The 20622-nt window shown below is 42.5% G+C and overlaps 1 long non-coding RNA gene across 1 annotated transcript in view; it reads right to left on the reverse strand.

Moving 5' to 3' along the window:
• Positions 1–13073, reverse strand: part of LOC126252977 (uncharacterized) — a 30687-nt gene extending 17614 nt beyond the window's left edge. Inside the window, exon 1 of the long non-coding RNA XR_007545875.1 lies at positions 12885–13073. This is a non-coding gene — a long non-coding RNA (uncharacterized LOC126252977). The remainder of the gene's footprint in view (positions 1–12884) is intronic.
• Between the last annotated feature and the right edge of the window lie 7549 nt (positions 13074–20622).

Raw genomic sequence — 20622 nt, forward strand, 5'->3', positions numbered from 1 at the left:
AATTGTTCATCTTTAACAATAGGTAATCCACAATATACGTTTCTTCCAGAGTCCTTTCGCTGAATAACTATAGTTTGGACAAAAACCATTCACTCTCATATTAAAAGTGTCAGTGTTTTGTTTCTGAAGTCCTTTGGAAGACATAAACTGCGTCGAAGCATCTCAGAGAACGTTGTAAGGTAGAATAGCCATGTTGATCCGACATTACCAAAGAGGTACACCACAAACTTGCGGATAACATATACAAGACTGCTAATACTAAGGCATCATGACTTTAAGAATACTAACGGAGAATTGTAATTAATATCATGATTATAGGACCATTCATTTCCAAATATGCGCAACGTTCTTTCGTCCTTGATTCACAGCGTTACAAGCGTATCGAAAGCATTGCACCTTAAGGCATCACAGACAACGAAGTGACTGACCACGGCTACGCTATTATCGTAACGAGCGACGAATACTAATAACTGCCTCAAGCAGTCTACAAGGGCCAGCAGCTGTACGTCCCACAGGACAGTGAGATATTGATTAGTTTTCAGGGATGTATTAACTGATTAGATTGTGTTCCTGTTAACGGTAACGGCGCAGGAGACATTTATTTTTATTGTTTGCTACTATATTTATTAAACCCTTGGCCTTATTGTGTATGGTGCGAAAATTGGCAATTGACCCTAAATGATGAAAAGTGTGAGGTCATCAGATGAGTGCTAAAAGGAATCCGTTAAACTTCGCTTACACGATAAATCAGTCAAATCTAAAGGCCGTAAATTCAACTATATACCTAGGAATTAAAATTACGAACAACACAAATTGGAAAGAACACATAGAAAGGGTTGTGAGGTAAGAGAACCAAAGGCTGCTATTTTTTGGAAGAACACTTAGAAGATGCAACAGCTCTACTAAAGACAATGCCTACACTACGCTTGTCTGTGTTTTTTTGGAGTACTGCTGCGCGGTGTGGGACCCTTATCAGATGGGATTAAGGGAGTACATCGAGAAAGTTCGAAGAAGAGCAGCACATTTTGCATTATCGAGAAATAGTGTTACGGACATGATAAGGGATTTGGAGTGGACATCTTTAAAACGAAGGTTTCTGCGGACACGCATGCATTTCCGAAGGAAAACCGGAATAATTCAAGCACTGCAACGTCGTAGTTGTCCGCCGACAACGGGCAAGCGACTTTCAAGCAAAACGTCTCCCCAGTACGGGAATATACATAATGAATGTACGAGTACAGGTTGAAGACATATGGTTGACCACGTATAGAATTCTTGTTCTTTCCTTAGTAGAATCTAACGTTATGGAGAGATACTGATCAGTTTTTCAAGTCAGCAAACGAGAAGTTTCGGCAGACAAAATGGAAACCAAACATCATCGCTAGGGTTCTGATGGCAGATGAACGTGTGCATAGTATCAAATTATGAAATAACGTGTGTATATTGCCTGTAGTGTGTCAGTGACCGGGAGTGAGAAATAAATGAACAGTGTAGCTCTAGTCTTTTCCATTATTAAAGAACTTCTTTGCTAAGTAGGGATAAACTGAATGAGGTAACACTGTTTTAAAAAGATTGGACTTGTGCTCGAGAGGGTGGAAGTTCCAATATTCATCCGGCCATTCTGATATAGGTTTTCTGTAGTTTCCTTAAATTACTTCAGGCGAATGCCAGAATGGTTGCCACTATAAGGCTACGGCCGACTGAAAAGTCTCAATCCAATTTTCATGTATGTTAGAGTTTACAATTACGTGGCGTGGTCGAGAATGCAGGGCATTTTCCTCTGCCTGCGTATGAACTTCAAATGACACGACGAACCGTCTCAATCTGCATATGGATTCAAACCCAGGTCATGCACACTAAGATTTCGTGACTGAAGGAAACTAACAGTCATTCCTGACTAGTCATACAGAGAGTGATATACCTCGATTTTAGAAAGTATCAGTTAGCAAATATCAACTTTAAATTACATAACGTAAACATTTTTAACGGGCGCGAATTCCTACCCAGCATCTATTGTCCCTGTTAACGAACTACGAGAGATGTTAAATATTGCTTCTTCCCAAGTAGCTTACTTGAAATGCCGTGAGGTAAAGCTTTGTGTTGAAGAGGGATTCGAACCCAGAACCTAATCGGATTGTTATCGAAGCACGATCAACTGTGACATATGGGATTTTCTCGGCAGTAGCTAGATGTTTTAACTGAAATGACTAGACGAAACATTAATTTTTTCCATCCCAGGACTCCAACCCGGCACCTATCGCTGTTATATTCTAGAGAAAACGGACGTTAAATACGGGTTTGTTACACCAGCAGAGAAATGTGAGCATGTTTGAACTAGAAATAATATGACGAAGAGTTCAGTGCTGACTGGTAATCTAACCCCACACAGCCATGCATAAACACCCACCCACCTCCCCAGGAGTCGGAACCCCTGCAACCCATAGAAGATAAAGATGCTTCAGTAGCTGAATTAGTATTTTTATTTAAAAAAAAATCTCACGGGATAGATAAGGATGGTTTCCTTATTATGAATGATAATACAAAGTAATATCACCTTGTACAACAAGGTACCTCCCCTACGTCGTAACGTAGCTGCAGCGACTAAGTCAACACAGCCATGCACGGGATAGATAAGAATGATTCGCAACTTTAAACTGAACAATAACATAAAAAATAACACATACACCATCCCAAAGTGACCCATAGATAATCACAGAGTACCCCAGAGAGCATCCCAGAGTGCCCCAAAGAGCATCCCAGAGTGGACCAGAGAGCATCCCAGAGTGGACCAGAGAGCTAAAACACTAAGAAGAATCGCTTCTCGGCTTTTGGCAAGATCAATGTGTAGCAGTCATTATGACATAACAAAGTAAATAATGCATGGCTGTGTTGACTTAGCCGCTGCAGCTACGTAAGGCGGGTGACCTTGAACGAGGTTCGCCTGGCTGCCGCTAAAGCTCGGAGGAGCGCACTATAGTTTTAACTTATAGCGCTCCGCTGGAAAAAGATGTTTCCGGCCGCCATTGCGGTTTATCAGGGCGCTACTTCCAGCTGCGCCCAGCGAGCTTCTCATTATCTGCAGGATACACACAAACAGCCGTCAACTACCGAATTTTTCTCCACTAGCAGCTCGGAATAACATCCTCGAACTTACAGTGATCTCGCAAATAGTTATATGCGCTCTCCCCAGACATAATACAAAAGCTTCGAGGTGCATCTGCTGCCTGGCCGCCTATTAAACCTGAAAAGAACCAAATGTCGCAGAAGTTAGCCCTTTTTCCACATGCGACTATTTTGGGTTGAGAATTGAAGGGAATTATGTTCAAAGTTACATTAAATTGATAACTTCAGCAGACAGCAGAACTGCGTTTTAAAAAAGGTAGTAGCGGATGTAGTAGAACTCGCGACGCCTTATCAACAGTGCGTGTCGCTTACCGTTACACTAGCAGCTAGCAGCTCCAGAAGTCGGCAACAGTTCCTCTAGAACTTCCGCATTCCGCAGTGCTGTGAGATAGTGCATAAGGCCGGATCTAGACTTCTGAGAGACAGACAGTTACAGCTTTTCTTTTGCACTGCACGGGGGTTTCAACAAACAGATAGCGCAATAGAGTAGCTCAAATGGAAAGGAACACTTCCTATTTACATTTCTGCATCCTACACTGTTGGCAGTTCTGTGTAGGTGGCAGTTACGTTATTTTATTTCGGTGATTACAAAATAGAGTCGAATGTATGCATTGGATAGCCGAGGCAGCTAGTTCGTGGCTATTCGGTCAACCACGTAAATGACTGTACTGAACATGCTGCAAACCACTACAGCGAGCCCGTGTGTCAGAATTCTCATCGAGTGTGCCGCAGCGGCGTTGTGATAGAAAAATGAGTAATGGAGAAAAGGCTTTGGTGGTTTGTTAGATTGGTGATAGGTTCAACTCCGCCTTCTGCCGGTCATTTTTTTATAGGGAGAGACAGATTCTATGCGCTTCTGGCTACGCCAAGTGAAGAAGGTATAATGGAATTGTTGTCTGAAATTCACATTAAACATGATACTCCTTCTCTACCAAGTAGAAGCTAGGTTGAACCACAATGAAGTCAGGGATGGCGAAATGTAGAAATTCTACCACCAGTATACTTTCTTATACTAGTTATTTATTTCTAGTGACGAAACAAACGCTATGTAGGGTCACAGGACACTTATTCCATCTTTTATTTGAGCTTCTGTACGCCGATAAAATTGGTTCTGTACTGGGAATGCAACTCAGACCGCCCTTAACGACGAATTTGATCCCTTCGTGACAATACAGCTTGGCTACAATTTGTTGTTTGTTCAAAACTGCAGATTCCTCAACATTTCCACATATTGCGCGTGAATGGGTTCGAATCTTGGCCGGGTGCTAAGGTTTTCATTATGAATTACCAAGCTCTAGCATGAGAACACCTATCTTCTGCTGGTGGACAATAATTTAGATTTTTAATGCATTTTCATTCATTGTCAACACTAACTGTATCTGACGTTTTTGACTCCCAGTGAGACATATAACTATTTGCGAGATCAGTGTAAGTTCAAGGATGTTATTCCGAGCTGCTGGTGGAGAAAAATTCGGTAGCTGACGTCTGTTTGTGTGTAGTCAACAACGATATGTGTGGGGTTCGATTACCAGTCAGCACTGAACTCTTCGTCATATTATTTCTAGTTCAAACATGCTCACATGTCGCTGCTGGTGTAACAAACCCGTAGTTAACGTCCGTTTTCTGTAGAATATAACAGCGATAGGTGCCGGGTTGGAGTCCTGGGAAGGAAAAAATTAATGTTTCGTCTAGTCATTTCAGTTAAAACATCTAGCTACTGCCGAGAAAATCCCATATGTCACAGTTGATCGTGCTTCGATAACAATCCGATTAGGTTCTGGGTTCGAATCCCTCTCCAACACAAAGCTTTACCTCACGGCATTTCAAGTAAGCTACTTGGGAAGAAGCAATATTTAACATCTCTCGTAGTTCGTTAACAGGGACAATAGATGCTGGGTAGGAATTCGCGTCCGTTAAAAATGTTTACGTTATGTAATTTAAAGTTGATATTTGCTAACTGATACTTTCTAAAATCGAGGTATATCACTCTCTGTATGCCTAGTCAGGAATGACTGTTAGTTTCCGTCAGTCACGAAATCTTAGTGTGCATGACCTGGGTTTGAATCCATATGCAGAACGAGACGGTTCGTCGTGTCATTTGAATTTCGTACTATTCTCAACTAGCTGGTCGTGAATAACTTAAATTTTTATTGTCGTTTTGTGTTAAATAACAAGTACGGTATGTTACTTTGAAGAGGAAATCCTGAATAAGACAAACTACGCGCATTACCTGTCTGACGTAATAATGAGAGTGATAACATTTCTGGTATGTCATTTATTGCAATAAAAGTGAGATTACAAGCCTTAAGGACAGTCTTATCTATGGTAAGGTGTTCCCTGGTATTTCTAGTATCGTAGTATTACTTTACATCTTGAGTTATTGCGATACGCTACAGTGTTTTCTAGTGGTGACTTGTTGGAACCATTTTCAATAGTCAAACGACTGTACCAAGGAGCGATTAGAGAACCTGCTAGACAGCTGGGTTATGTGGGTTGCATGCAAATCAGGCGAAATGCAATTCAGGTCGTTCGGATACTATTGAGCATGGCTGTACCTGCAACCACCTGTCGTAAACATGGATGATCGCTGGATTGAGCGAATGTTGGTGTATTTAAAAAGGCATGCCAGTGAGTGAATTCAGGTGAAAATCCTTGGTTTAACTTTGCAGCAGAAGCCTAGAAATGGCAGTTGAAATTTCAGAGCTGGCATGTTGTCGTCAAAGACGTACCCACTAGTTTTGCACGGGGTGTAATGGGTGGAAGTGCAGATATTTAATATGTGGTACCTTAATATGTACACACATCAGTGAGATGGTTGTTTCTTCTCTGTGTGGAACAGTCTTCCCACAGTCAAAAAAATGGTTCAAATGGCTCTGAGCACTATGGGACTTAACATCTTAGGTCATCAGTCCACTAGAACTTAGAACTACTTAAACCTAACTAACCTAAGGACGTCACACACATCCATGCCCGAGGCAGGATTCGAACCTGCGACCGTAGCAGCCCCGCGGTTCCGGACTGCAGCGCTAGAACCGTACGGCCACCGCGGCCGGCTCCCACAGTCACTTCATAAACTCTACGAACCGATGATTTCTGCCAATTTGTAACTGCCCCAGTACGTGAACTCGACCCGTCAGTACAGACAAACCGTTTTGCATACGCTCGTCAACACTTCAACACATGAACTGTTGCCACTCATACTTGGAAGTACTAACCAAGCTGAAACCTATAATTAATAGTCTGCAAATGATGTAATTATGAAGTAATATTGTTCAGCACGCCGTCTTCAGTCACCAGCAGAAATATTTGCACTTATAACAGTTACACCTTGTATTCTCTGTGGTGTGTCGACTTTCGTGCTACAGCGGGGACCTTTCGTAGTCACGAGCTTCCTATTGAACAATTACAGTGTTTACCATTCCATTGTTTAGCTGCCTCTGAGTGTCAAATCGTCTGAAGTTCCGTTAATATTAAATAAAATTTTAGCCTTTGTTTCTACTATAAAGAAAAACGCGGTAAGCAAATCTAACTACCGAACTTCAGATCGACCGACCAGGGATTACAGTTTACCCGATACTTCATAGTGATTCTGTCTTACAGGTTACTTGAGATTAGAGATCACAGGAGGAGGGAAAGCGTGTGATATGCATGTTGTGCCGGAGTTAAACAGACTAAGCAGCTGCGTGAAAAACATTAAAACTTTTTTTTTGTGTGGCCATCCTCCGCAGCAAGCATATAAATACTTGTTTTATAAATAAAACTGCCTTTTCCTGCTGCTAGTTACTTTATTTATCCCATACGCGTTTCGCCTTCTCCTGTTTTATGGCATCGTCAATGGGATCTATAACGATACAATTTTGTTAGTTTTAGATTATTAGACAGTTCACTTCGCGATTTTTTTGTAAAAAAAAGTAGTTACTTACGATTTACTGATCTGCGTTTCCTCACATCTGATCTGGAGGTCGCACTAACAAAAAAATGGTTCAAATGGCTCTGAGCACTATGGGACTCAACTGCTGAGGTCATTAGTCCCCTAGAACTTAGAACTAGTTAAACCTAACTAACCTAAGGACATCACAAACATCCATGCCCGAGGCAGGATTCGAACCTGCGACCGTAGCGGTCTTGCGGTTCCAGACTGCAGCGCCTTTAACCGCACGGCCACTTCGGCCGGCCGGTCGCACTAACACTTTGTGATTATGTGGCAGTGATAAAAGTGATAATGCGACCTCCCGACCAGATGTGAGGATACGCAGATCAGCATATCGTAAGTAATTACTTTTTTTACAAAAAAATCGCGAAGGGAACTGTCTAATAATCTAAAACTAACAAAACTGTATCGTTATAGATCCCATTGAAGATGCCTTAGAACAGGAGAAAGCGAAACTCGTGTGGGATAAATAAAGTAACTATCAGCAGAAAAAGGCGGTTTTATGTACAAAACAAGTATTTAAACTTTTATTCACAAAGTTGGAGCCTACTCCTAAATTGCTTTAATCATGGAAGACATATAAAGACCTAAAAGTATGATTTCTTACAAATCGACTGTAAAGACGTACCGGTCATCGTTATTCAGCAAGGATCGGTTTGGATAAGAAATGCAGCATAGACACTGAATTTCTCATATACAAACATTCAAACTCACAGAGAAGGGTTCACAGGTAAGCCATTGCCGAATGTGACTCGCACCGAAAAAAATCACTGAAGTTAATTTGGCACACGATGCATGTAGTGTATCGCGGCAGCTTAAAGAACAACTCCGGTTCCATCTGAATCTAAGTAAATAAATAGAAAAACTACCATTCACGAATCCCGCGCTGCTTCTCACGATAGAGGCTAATCGTTACAGTGATTGCTAACTCAAAACTGAACCAACTCCCATTCAAAGTCGCCATACAAGTGCGCACGGTAGCAGACTCTCCGCTGCGAGTCGTCTCGTCCGCGGCCCGGTAACTTCTGTCCGGAATCCAAACTGCCACGCATCCGTGTACAGAGAGCGAGCAAAGAGGACATAACTCCGTAGTTGAATGGCTCATTTCGCAACGGGAATGCGCCGAAGTATTTCCCTCATTTTGGCATGCGCTAATAAATGCTTCTGTACCAGTAATTTAACTGAAAATGCACATGAAAGTATGTACATAAAACTCCATGCAAACAAGGAGAGATGAATGATTTCTTTCTTAAACTTGGGCTCTCAGTTCTAATGAAGCCATTAATAAAAGTTGGGTTTTGTGGTTGATAGGCACATAAAGTGGGAGAAAATTATCAATAAAAAGTACACTCTAAAATAAGCACCAAAATATTGATATCAAGATTTAGTTCCAGATTTGGGAACGTAAATACTTTACAATGTTAGCATTGAAGTATAGTTTAATATACCAACTTGTATCAGACTGCAGCATGTCACGATGCTGCTTAGACCCTGACTATAAGAGAATATGGTTCAAATGGCTCTGAGCACTATGGGACTTAACTGCTGTGGTCATCAGTCCTCTAGAACTTAGAACTACTTAAACCTAACTAACCTAAGGACACCACACACATCCATGCCCGAGGCAGGATTCGAACCTGCGACCGTAGCGGTCACGCGGCTCCAGACTGTAGCGCCTAGAACCGCTCGGCCACTCCCGCCGACCCCTGACTATCCACAGGTATTCATAAAGTTACTGAAGAAGGTTATTATATACATCGCAAACTTGCCCTCAGGATATTGACTTGTTAGATAAATATTACACGAACTAGGGTTCATTACCTTCTTGATTTTGGGCTAATGGTAAAGCGCTTGTTTGGAAACTGAAAGGCTGCGGCTTCGAATTCTAGTCGGACCACAGAATATGTCAATCTTAGTTTTAAGCTAGTCCTCACCTCTCAATGATGTTAAGATTCGACAGGAAGGGCAAATGGTCCGGATTCCACATTAAACGGTAGGTCGCCTTTCCGCGGTAGTGATTTTTGTGTATGTTAGTGACACGCATGTGGCGTGAATGGCTTCCAATTGAAAGCCTTGCACCAAGCTGTTGAACCACACGGGATTATTATTGTCACCATTTTGGTATGAAATAGAAGAAATTAACAAGCAAAAGAAGCCACATTTTAGAACCTTCCTATCAGAGATAAATGTTAACCAAATAGTACAATTTCTGTACCTGCCTCTTCGAAAATCAAACCATATCTATGTGCAGATAGAGAGTGTGCTGTATATATTTTGGGTATAAATACTTGTTGTATAATGAAATTCTGGCAGCTGCAAGAATTTTACTGTGAAAAGCAACTACTTCAGAGCAAGGCTGTTTGGCTGCAGATGCTCCATCTGCGTATGCCTACGAAAATCTGTTGATTAAATATTCTAAACACTACATCGGACTGAAGCATTTAAAAATAATGAGTCAATGGCATTTCTTAGCGCCGGAATTGCAGACGTGTATGAGACAAATTCTCTGACTTAACTCTTTTGCATATCTGGAAACGAATTACAAGGAAGTACATTGAATATGCTAATACCAGTACTATTATTAGTAGAACTGCCACTACGACTAATAAATAACTGACTTTTTTCCGGAAACTATATTTAATCCACAGCAACAGATACCGTTAACCTGAAACACACGCACACACACACACACACACACACACACACACACACACACACACACACACGCACACACACACACACGCACGCGCGCGCGCGCGCGCGCGCGCACACACACACACATAATACGAACAAAAGCTAGCATTGCTTGACAATGTTTTAAAACTGACATTAAAATTCTGGGTGATGATATTGAAAGGAAAACAACTAAATAATGGAAGAATTACAATACTTCAGAAATACAAAGAAACTAAAAAAGTAATCTAGAGAGGAACTGATGCCATGTGTGTTAAATGAGAATCTAGCTCTTGCAAGCTCGTACCTTTTCGGGCTGCCATTCAAACATCCTTATATCAGACATTCTTCATATCTTCACTTCTGTTCATTGGAAGCAACGGACTTTAACTAGGCAAGCTATTATTCCGTTACGCGTAAGGATGAACCTTGGGCCATAACTGAAGAAGATAGCAAAACCAGGTAACACAAATGAAAGAAGAGGCTATTGCCAGCGTTTCTCCGGGTGATGGAAAAACATGCATACTTTATATGGGAAAACAATTCTATCAAATAGCACTTTACGTTTATCAACGTGTTACATATTTAATCTACAAACAGGTATATTCAAAATGGAGCAAGAAAATCTCTTCCTATTTGTAACAAGGACTGTGACTGTACCAAAGATAGGTCCATGTAAGCGTATAATAACGTAATAGCATAATCGTACTGATTATGTCACCAATGTATTGTAACAGGACCATACGTTCTATAACCAAATTGATCAATAATGTGATGCAATTAAACACTATTATTAGTGATTACAGAGCAATGAATGAACAAATTCAAAAAAATCCTTCAATGAATTGTTTAGGTCTAGGACGCAAAAGGAGAAGAAACAATTGATGCTCCTCACAGCAGCTTTCAACTATAAAGACTTATTTGATGCGTAAATTGTGCTGTTCAGATGTGCGTTACGACATTTCTATAGGCAGTTTCAAAAGGTACGTAATGTGTCACCTTCTTTCATTCTTTATTACAAATCAAATTTGAGATATTTTGTTTTAGAATTAGATCGAGTCTAAACGATTATTTTAAGTAGATAAACATGACGTGGCGCTGAACCTCAGTGGATCCACCTGGAAGAAAAGCGTGTCCTGATTATTATAAAGTACACCGTATGACTTTCCATTACATTTTAACTTCTGTAATTGTCTTAAAAAATTGTACAAATGGCTCTGAGCACTATGAGACTTAACATCTGAGGCCATTAGTCCCCTAGAACTTAGAACTACTTAAACATAACTAACCTAAGGACATCACACGCATCCATCCCCGAGGCAGGATTAGAACCTGCGAACGTAGCGGTCGCGCGGTTACAGTGTAATCGTCTTAGTTTTACGTCTGAAATATAATAAATGCTAGAGTTATGAGTCATTATTTTGACGCCGAGTTACAGACAACTGGAGTTAACAAACGTTTCACGTTATTGATCTTCAACTATCCCACACGATAATAATTAGACACGTACGAATTCCTCACTGTTTAAGGGGTTTGATGCGTACGAGTCTTTACGTGTTCCCTGAGATGAAATTCAAGTGGAGCGAGGTTTTATGAACTTGGAGGTCAGTTAATAGGTTCATTACATTCAATACCACGCACAGAAAGCCCAGCAATCAAGCATACGGGCTTCGGCGCCAATAGGGTTTCTGGGTTGCTGCACCTCTCGTGTCACTGACGTTGCGCACTAAACCTGACGCAGCCGCGTCTTCTGAAGTGCTTTATTTGGCCAGTTCCGTCATCCGGGAGTGAATGAGTGTTAGCGGTGGGGGCGCGTTTATCTAGACGGAGGGCGTACGTGCGTGCTGACCCAATTGCTACCTCAGTGCACTATGAAGTGTTGCCTGTTGCTAATGTTGTGAATGAGGCAGTAAGAATCACCTCGCTTTCTGGAGCAGCTGCGTATTTTAATACAAGGTTTGGCCTTGTGTTGAGGGAGCACCAATGATAGGTGGATGTTGGAGCCATTCAAGGAAATAACAATTACGCCGAGAAGGAAACCAAGTGTGGAACCTGTATTTTTGCTGGAGGTTCTGCTGGCATCCATTCAATGTTCTGGGTGTGTCCGGCTGCAAGCGGTGACCTATTTCGGCATCAGTGATGCATGTCGCATCGTCATTCCTTTCGGCGAATGACTGAAGTGGCGAAGGCCGCTAGCATCGCTCGTAGGATGAGAGCGGAGATGGCTATTCGTAGCCTCGTCCCCAGTTGTGGTACTGAATTGAAGGCTTAAACCAGGAGCTCCATAAATTCTGCAACAATCTCGGTTACAGATTTCCTGATCAGTACAATTCGATGAAGAACCATACAGCATATTATTATTGCTCAGACTTGCTGTACACTCCATAGATAGGTACTCGTTTGGCAGAATATGAGTGATGTGCACACTGGGGTGTTTTAGATTACATAAATCCTCCCATATACAAGCAGACAGACGTAGTACACCGTGCAGGCGTATAAGGGACACCTGTAGTTGCTATAAAGAGGAATAAACGTCATTACAGGTCAGAAAAATAACATTTAAACTTAATGTAAGGAGCTTTCAATAAGTAATGCAACATATTTTTTCTAAAAGCATGTTGCTTTTAGTCAGGATCCTATATTATTTCCACTCTTCTGGCTACAAAAAATGGTTCAAATAGCTCTGAGCACTATGGGACTTAACATCTGAGGTCATCAGTTCCCTAGAACTTAGAACTACTTAAACCTAACTAACCTAAGGACATCGAACACATTCATCCACGAGGCAGGATTCGAACCTGCGACCGTAGCGGTCGCGCGGTTCCAGACTGAAGCGCCTAGAACCGCTCGGCCACACCGGCCGGCAATGGAGGAGGGTGGGATAAAAATTGTGCAGGGAGGCCAAAGAATACATACAGTTCGCAGTTTGAAATGGATGTAGTTCGCAGCAGTATGAAGGAGAGGCTTGCATAAAATAGACCAGCGTTTAGAGCGGCGTAAAGCCCATCTTCTAACTGAAGAACACAACAACAAAAACAACGAATTGGCATACCGAGCCAGGGGATGGTGGCAGTAAAGTTGCCTTTACAGAGAGCACTTACCTAGTAGTTGACAGTCTCAATAACAATTAAATTCAGACCAAAAAAGCAAAATTTACCCACACGCTCTCGCGCACTGATGAGGCTCAGTGGACCTCGTCGAAACTCGCTGTCACATTAGTGCCGTCCACCCAAGACGTGCGGACGAGTGCGGTCGCCGCAGCTCGAGCCGAGCGAACAAACTGGGTGTGAGCGGAGCACAGCTTGCCGGCCCGGCCCGAGGGGCGGCGGACGCCGGGGGCGGCAGCAACACTGCGGGCAGGGGGCGGCGTCGGAACTGCCGGCGGCGGCGGCGGCGACGCCGTGCCACCAGCCCAGCGCGGAGAAGCGCCGCAGCGGCACCTGAGTCAACTGCGCCAGCCACCGAGGCGGCAGCTGCGCAAACCTCGCCACCTGCCGTGTTGCGGAACTCCCTGCACATACGGCGTACACATCTAACGACTCTTGGCATCGCGTACCTGCAAAACGTTTCTCAGTCAGCACATTAATGCTCGTAAAGAACGAGAATGGAAGACCTTGAGAGGTGTTCTCGGATCAAAAAGGCTTTAAGGTTGGAATGCAAAATGGTTCAAATGGCTCTGAGCACTATGCGACTTAACTTCTGAGGTCATCAGTCGCCTAGAACTTATTAAACCTAACTAACCTAAGGACATCACACACATCCATGCCCGAGGCAGGATTCAAACCTGCGACCGTAGCGGTCTCGCGGCTCCAGACTGACGCGCCTAGAACCGCACGGCCACACCGGCCGGCGTTGGAATGCAGTTCTACTATACTTCCTACCCACATTTCAAAGAAACAATGAAAGACGGATTCAGAAACGGGATTAAATTTCAGGATGAAAGGATATCTGATACAATTTGCTGATGACACTATTATTCTTTGTATTAATGAGGAAGAGTTGTAGCACATGTCGAATGGAAAGGACAGTATATTCAGCACGAATTACGGACCGAAAGCATACAAAAGAAACGAAGTTAACGATAAACTTCATATCGGACTGGAGTCCACGTAATAGAGACCGTAAGGGAATTGTGCTACTTTGGAAGCAAAATAAAGCATGATGGATGAACCAAGCAGGATATAAGAAGCGGAATATCACATGCAAAAGAGAGAATTCCTCGCTAAGAGGATTCACTTAGTATATATTGAGAAAGAAATAGAAGTAAAAACAGAATGTACCCTGTCAATAAATATTAATTTTTTAAAATTTATGACGCAGTCGGAGACTTTGCTCCATCATCAGGTATTGGTGTTGATCTGAAATTTTCTGGAAAGGTCTGTAGGCAGTTAATGTCTCGAGCTCAAAAGCAGCGATGTGGGAAAAAGTGCAAGACGTAGATGCACAGGACTACACTGGACTAAACATCAGAACCGAGACCTGATGATGGAATGAAACCTCCCAAATCCATGGTAGATAAAAAACTTAACGTTTAGTGGTTGGTAACGTTGTGCTTTTATTTATAAAAACTAGCAGCAACGGAACAGCCTGTCAAACACGTATATGTGTAAATGAGAAATAAATTTGTATCAGTGTATGTCTGGAGCATAGCATTTCACGGAATTTGATCGTGGGCTGTGGGAAAACGGAATAAAAAGAGACTCGAAGCATTGGAGATGTGGTGTTACAGAAGGATGCTGAAAAATACCTGCCTGACAAAAAACATGAAGCACACAGAAGGGGAGAAGGAATCAAAATGAAACTTCACTGGTTGAGAGGGCGATTGATGCCATTTCAGCGATTACAAAATCGTGTTACATTTTACAAAGTACTTGGTAGTATGAGCCAACTTACCAGTACGACGTTGCATCCCATCTGGCTGGATGCGTTCCGAAGGGTGTCATAAGATCGGTGTCATGCGACAAACTGATCCACATCTGTTGTAGCTGATGCTTGATATTCTGGATACTGAGATAGAGGTGACGTCCGAGTTAGTCCGACACATGCCCTATCGGAGACAGATCTGGAGATTTTGCTGGCCATGGATGCACCTCAAGATCGCGAAGACAGTTTATAGAGAATAATTCAATGTGTGGAACAGCATTTTAGTGTCGAAAAATAGCATCACGAACCATAGCATGAGAGGTAACACGAGTGGACGCAATATGTCCATGACATACCACAGTGCCACAACCAGCCGCGATCTTAAGTCCTGGCTCCTCACACCATGACATCAGGTGTAACATCGCTGTGCCTCTCCATTGGAAGAATGGGATCTCTCCCTAGTCGCCACCATATTCGCCGACGATGGTCATCCAGGATCTGTAGAATCGCCATTCATTATTGAGCACAGTGTGATGCCGTTCATCAGCAGCTCTTGCTTGCCCGACAGGGCACCGCTCCAGACACGACCGTTTTTGTTATGGCGCTAACGGTAGCCACCGCATGGAACACCGGTGTCCTAGACCGGCTGCTGCTAGTACTTGATCAATGGTGCTGGATGGTATGGTACACAAAGCTGCTGGTCGCCCATTACTTGTTCTCAGACGGCAGGCGCTGATGTGCAGGGGTTACGATGTGCTTGTTAAGAGTACAGTGATCCTCTCTTGTGGTGGTCAGACCGGAACATTGAGGACGAGTATGTATGTCTTCATGTTCCTATGTGTTTCAACATCAGGCGACTGTCACTTCCGAATGACCCCAAAAATCTGGATATTGTACGATATGAAGAGCTGGTCAAATGGAGATGCACAATGAGGCCAACTTTTTCAGATATCTCATTGAAGTACGTGGAATCTTTTCATGTCTTTCACACTGACTTCTCAACACGCTCTTTTCAAATCCTTCCAAACTTTTTTTTTTTTTTTTGCGTCATACCTCTTTCCCTCTACAGCTTTTATCCTCCACAGCTCCCTCTAGTACAATGGAAGTTGTGCCGTGATATCTCAACAGATGTCCTCCCATCCTGTCCCTTCTTCTTGTCAGTGTTCTCCATTCATTTCTTTCCTCGCCAGTTCTCCGGAGAACTTCCTCATTCCTTACGTTATCAGTTCACCTAATTTTCAACATTTTTTCTCCAGCACCACAACTCAAATGCTTCATCGCTTCAGGCAAATGTCGGGATGGTTCCTTTGAAAGGGCACGTACGACTTGTTTCTCCATCCTTCCCTAATCCGATGGGACCGATGACCTCGCTGTTTGGTCCCCTCCTCCAGGTCAACCAACCAAACAAACACTTCGAATCTCTTCTTTTCCGGTTTTCCCACAGTCCATGTTTCATCACCATACAATGCTGTGCTCCAAACGTACATTCTCAGGAATTTATTTCTCAAATTAGGGCCTACTAGCAGACTTCTCTTACCCATGAATGCCGTTTTGTCAGTGCTATCTACTTTTTATGCCCTTCCTGCTCCGATCATCATGAGTTATTTTGCTGCATAGGTAGCAGAATTCGTTAACTTCACCTACTTCGATATCACCAATCCTGATGTTAAGGTTGTACTTGTTCTCATTTCTGACATTCCTCATGACTTTTGACTTTCTTCGACTTACTCCAGTTCATATTCTGTACTCATTGGGCTGTCCATTCCATTCAGCAAATCCTGCAATTCTTCTCCACTTTCACAGTGGACAGCAATGCCATGTGCGAATCTTATCATTGATATCCTTTCACCTTGAATTGTAAGTCCACTATTGAACCTTTCTTTTATTTCCGTCATTGTGTCTTCGATGTACAGACTGAACAGTAAGAGCGAAAGACTACATGTCTGTCTTACACCATTGTTAATCCGAGCACTTAGTTCTTGGTCTTCGACTCCTATTGTTCCCTCAAGGTTGTTGTACATATTGTATATTACCCGCCTTTCCGTGTAGCTTACCCCCATTTTTCTCAGAATTTCAAACATCTTCCACTATTTGATATTTTCAAATGCTTTTTCCAGGTCGACAGATCCCATGGACATGTCTTGATTTTTCTTCAGTCTTGCTTCCATTATCAACCGCAACGTCAGAATTGCCTCTTTGGTTCCTTCCCCTTTCCTAAAGCGACTCTGCTGGTCATCTAATACATCTTCAGTTTTCTTTTCCATTTTTCTGTATATTATTCTTGTCAGCACTTGGGTGCATGAGCCGTTAAGCTGATTGTGTGATAATTCTCGCACTTATTGACTTTTGCAACCTACGGAATTGTGTGGACGATGTTTTTCTGAAAGTCTATGGTATATCACCAGACTCATACATTCTACACATCAATGCGAATAGTCGTCTTGTTACCATTCCCCCCAATAACTTGAGAAATTCTGATGGAATGTTATCTATCCCTACTGCCTTATTCAATCTTCAATCTTCCAAAGTTCTTTTGAATTCTGATCGTAATACTGGATCTCCTGTTTCTTCTATATAGAATCCTGTTTCTTCATCTATCGCGTCATCAAACAAGTGATCGCCCTCGTAGAGGCCTTCAATGTACTCTTTCCACCTATCCTCTATCTCCACTGCATTTATCAGTGGAATATACATGGCTCTCCTAATGTTACCACGCCTGATTTTAACTCCACCGAAGATTGTTTGGAGTTTTCTATATGCTGAGTCAGTCCTCACGACACTTATATATTTTTCGATTTCTTCACAGTTTAGATGTAACCATTTCGCTTTAGCTTCCTTGCACTTTCTGTTTATTTCATTCCTAAGTGACTTGTATTTCTGTATTTCTGAATGTCCCTGAACAGTTTTTCACTTTGTTCTTTCGTCGATGAACTGAAGTATTTCTTCTGTTGTTCGCGGTTTCTTCGCACTTACCGTCTTTGTACCTATGTTTTCCTTTCTAGTTTCTGTGATTGCCCTTTTTAGAAATATCCACTCCTCTTCAACCGCACTGCCTACTGAGTTATTCCTCACCGCAGTATCTATAGTCTTAGAGAACTTTAATCGTATCTCTTCATTCCTTAATACGTCCGTGTGTAAGGTGTCAGGCAAATCCAACACCTTCCATGAAAAGACATGATAAGCAAATCCAGTAGTATGTCACATAGCTCCGAATAAATCGTGACATTAAATTAGCCAAAGTAATACGAGTAACGAGTGAGCAAATGGAATACCAAAGACTAACACAAGAATGCCTAAATACATGTCATACCTTCCCACCGTGAGACAGACGCAGTTCCGAGGGGAGAAACGAGAACAGAAGCCGAGAGCAGAACCGTGTTAAGCGAGATAGCCCTACGATAAGGGACGGACACCACGTCGCCAGCTAACTGCTACGACCACACCACACACAAGTTTTTAGCGTGAGACTTTTTCGCGTCTCTGTTACGTTGCAAACTTTAAAAACATTGCCCCACCACGAAAAGTATAACGTTTCTCATTGGATAGACAGAATTTTTGTAGGCGGAGCTTAAGGTTAACATTGAGACCCTGATTGGTCAGATGAAAACACAGCCAGATAGTTTTTTCTAAACCAACTTCGGTAAATTGTAGTATGGAGAAGTTAGGGGAGAGTTGCTTCGGAGACGGCGAGGTGAGCGGAGCTGTGCTGCACGCCGCCCCCTGACAAACACCGACAAGGTAATGAACGCACGCGATGCCGCATAACAGCGCATAAAGCTTCACTCAGAACTGCAGAAGTCTCATGTGTTACACCCCCTTTTTGCGTAATACTAGTGTCGATCGTCAATTAAAGCTCATGGTGTTCACATTTGCCACTTGAAGTAAAAATCTGAAACGCGATGATTTTTCTGTTATGTAGTTATTGAGAAGTCACATCAGCCACTGTAATTTACGACAAGTTAGATAAGTAATTAAAGACCAGTTTGATAGTTTTCTCTTTTGTGAAACATAATTTAAACCTAGATTATAGATGTGATATGGCATAGGTCATCCTTCGATCCATTGTAGAACTTGGAAACCCACTCAGGGAATATTCGTTCACATTTTTGTTGAACGCCGTTGGTTTTTACCATCCTGTACTAAAACATTTCCTTTTATCAATAGTGCAATTTATAAACGATGTTTTGTGAGTAGAATAAAATTTCCAATGGTAAACTTAACTGCTTTTTCGACGTTATTTTACCAGCTAACTAAAAATAGGAAAGCCTTGAACCCCTTCCACTAAATTTAGTTAGTATTAAGATTCTCTTACAGGGAGTGCAGTGGAGCTGACGCTGAAATCATTAAGTATTTGGTTATATCATCGCTAGTCTCACTGAACTCTTCTGAATTCTACATGTCATGTGTGGTCTGGCGTCTCCTTTCCAGCAACAGGTCCCAGGTTCAAACTAGTCAATTCCCTAAAAAACACGTTCAGAGCGTCGTTGCGCGAAAGTGGTAGGGAGACACGATATAGAACAAAAAGACACCACGCAGAATGTTCAGACGTGTTCCACTTCTTTGCGTATTGTTCTTCCTGGCTAGTCGCCGGCCATTGTTACCGAGCGGTTCTAGGCGCTTCAGTCCGGAACCGCGCGACCGCTACAGTCGCAGGTTCGAATCCTGCCTCGGGCATGGCTGTGTGTGATGTCCTTAGGTTAGTTAGGTTTAAGTAGTTCTAAGTTCTAGGGGACTGATTACCTCGGATGTTAGGTCCCATAGTGCTCAGAGCCATTTGAACCATTTTGATTTCCTGCCTAGTCTTCTAAACTTCAGCTTACTTTTCATTGTTACCAAATTGTGATCTGAGTCTATACTGCTTCAGGGTGCGCCTTACAATCTATTATCTAATTTGGGAATCTCTAATTGACAATGATGTAATCTAACTGAAAGTTTACCATATCTCCTGGCCTTTTCCAAGTATACCTCCTAATCTTGTGATTTTTGGACAGTGTATTCTTAATTACTGGTTAAAATTTATTTCAGAACTCAGTTAGTCTTTCTTCTCTCTCATTTCTACTACCAAGCCCATGTTACCCCGTGATCGTTTAACTTCTTCCTCTACAAACGCATTCCAATCCCCCATGACTACTAGATTTTCATCTCCCTCGACTTACTGAATTACCCGTTCATTATTCTCATGTACTTTATCTATCTCTTCATCTACGGTTTGAGACGTCGGCATGTATACTTGAACTATCTTTGTCGGTGTTGCCTTGCTGTCGATTCTGAGAACAACCCTGTCGCTGAACTGTTCACAGTAACTCAACCTCTGCGCTACCTTCCTATTCATAACGAATCCTACTCCCGTTAGAGTATTTTCTGCTGCTGTTGCTATTACCCTATAGTCATCTGACCAGAAATCCTCGTCTTCTTTCTGTTTCACATTATTGACCCCAACTATATCTAGACCGAGTCTCAGCATTTCGCTTTCCGGATTTTCTAACTTCACTACCACGTTCAAACTTCTGACATTCCACACCCTAATTCGTAGAACGTAAATTATGCGTGAATCCAGGAAAATCGTCGACATCCACTGCAAGACCAAATCGCTTTGTAAAGGAGACAATACTCGGTGTTTGGTGGGATCAGGAGTGTGTCATCTATTATGAGCTGCTAAAACCTGGTGAAACCGTTAACGCTGATTGCTACCAACAGAAAATGATCGATTTAAATCGAGCATTACGTGAAAAGCGACCGGAATGTGGAAAAAGGCAACACGAATTCATATTCCTCCATGATAACGCCCCATCACGCACTGCAAAACGGGTCAGGGAAACGATCGAGGCGTTCAGTTGGGAAATACTGTGGTATGCGGCTTATTCTCCCGACGTGGGTCCGTCCGATTATCATCTATTTGCACCACGGGGACACGCTCTCGCTGAACAACGCTTCAATTCGTATGAAAATGTACGAAAATGGCTCGCTGACTGGTTCGCTCCACAAGAAGAACTGTTTTTTCTTTTGGCGTGGCATTCATAGCCTGTCGGAGA

Source organism: Schistocerca nitens, chromosome 4 (genome assembly GCF_023898315.1).
Source record: "Schistocerca nitens isolate TAMUIC-IGC-003100 chromosome 4, iqSchNite1.1, whole genome shotgun sequence".
NCBI classification, from domain to species: Eukaryota; Metazoa; Arthropoda; class Insecta; order Orthoptera; family Acrididae; genus Schistocerca; species Schistocerca nitens.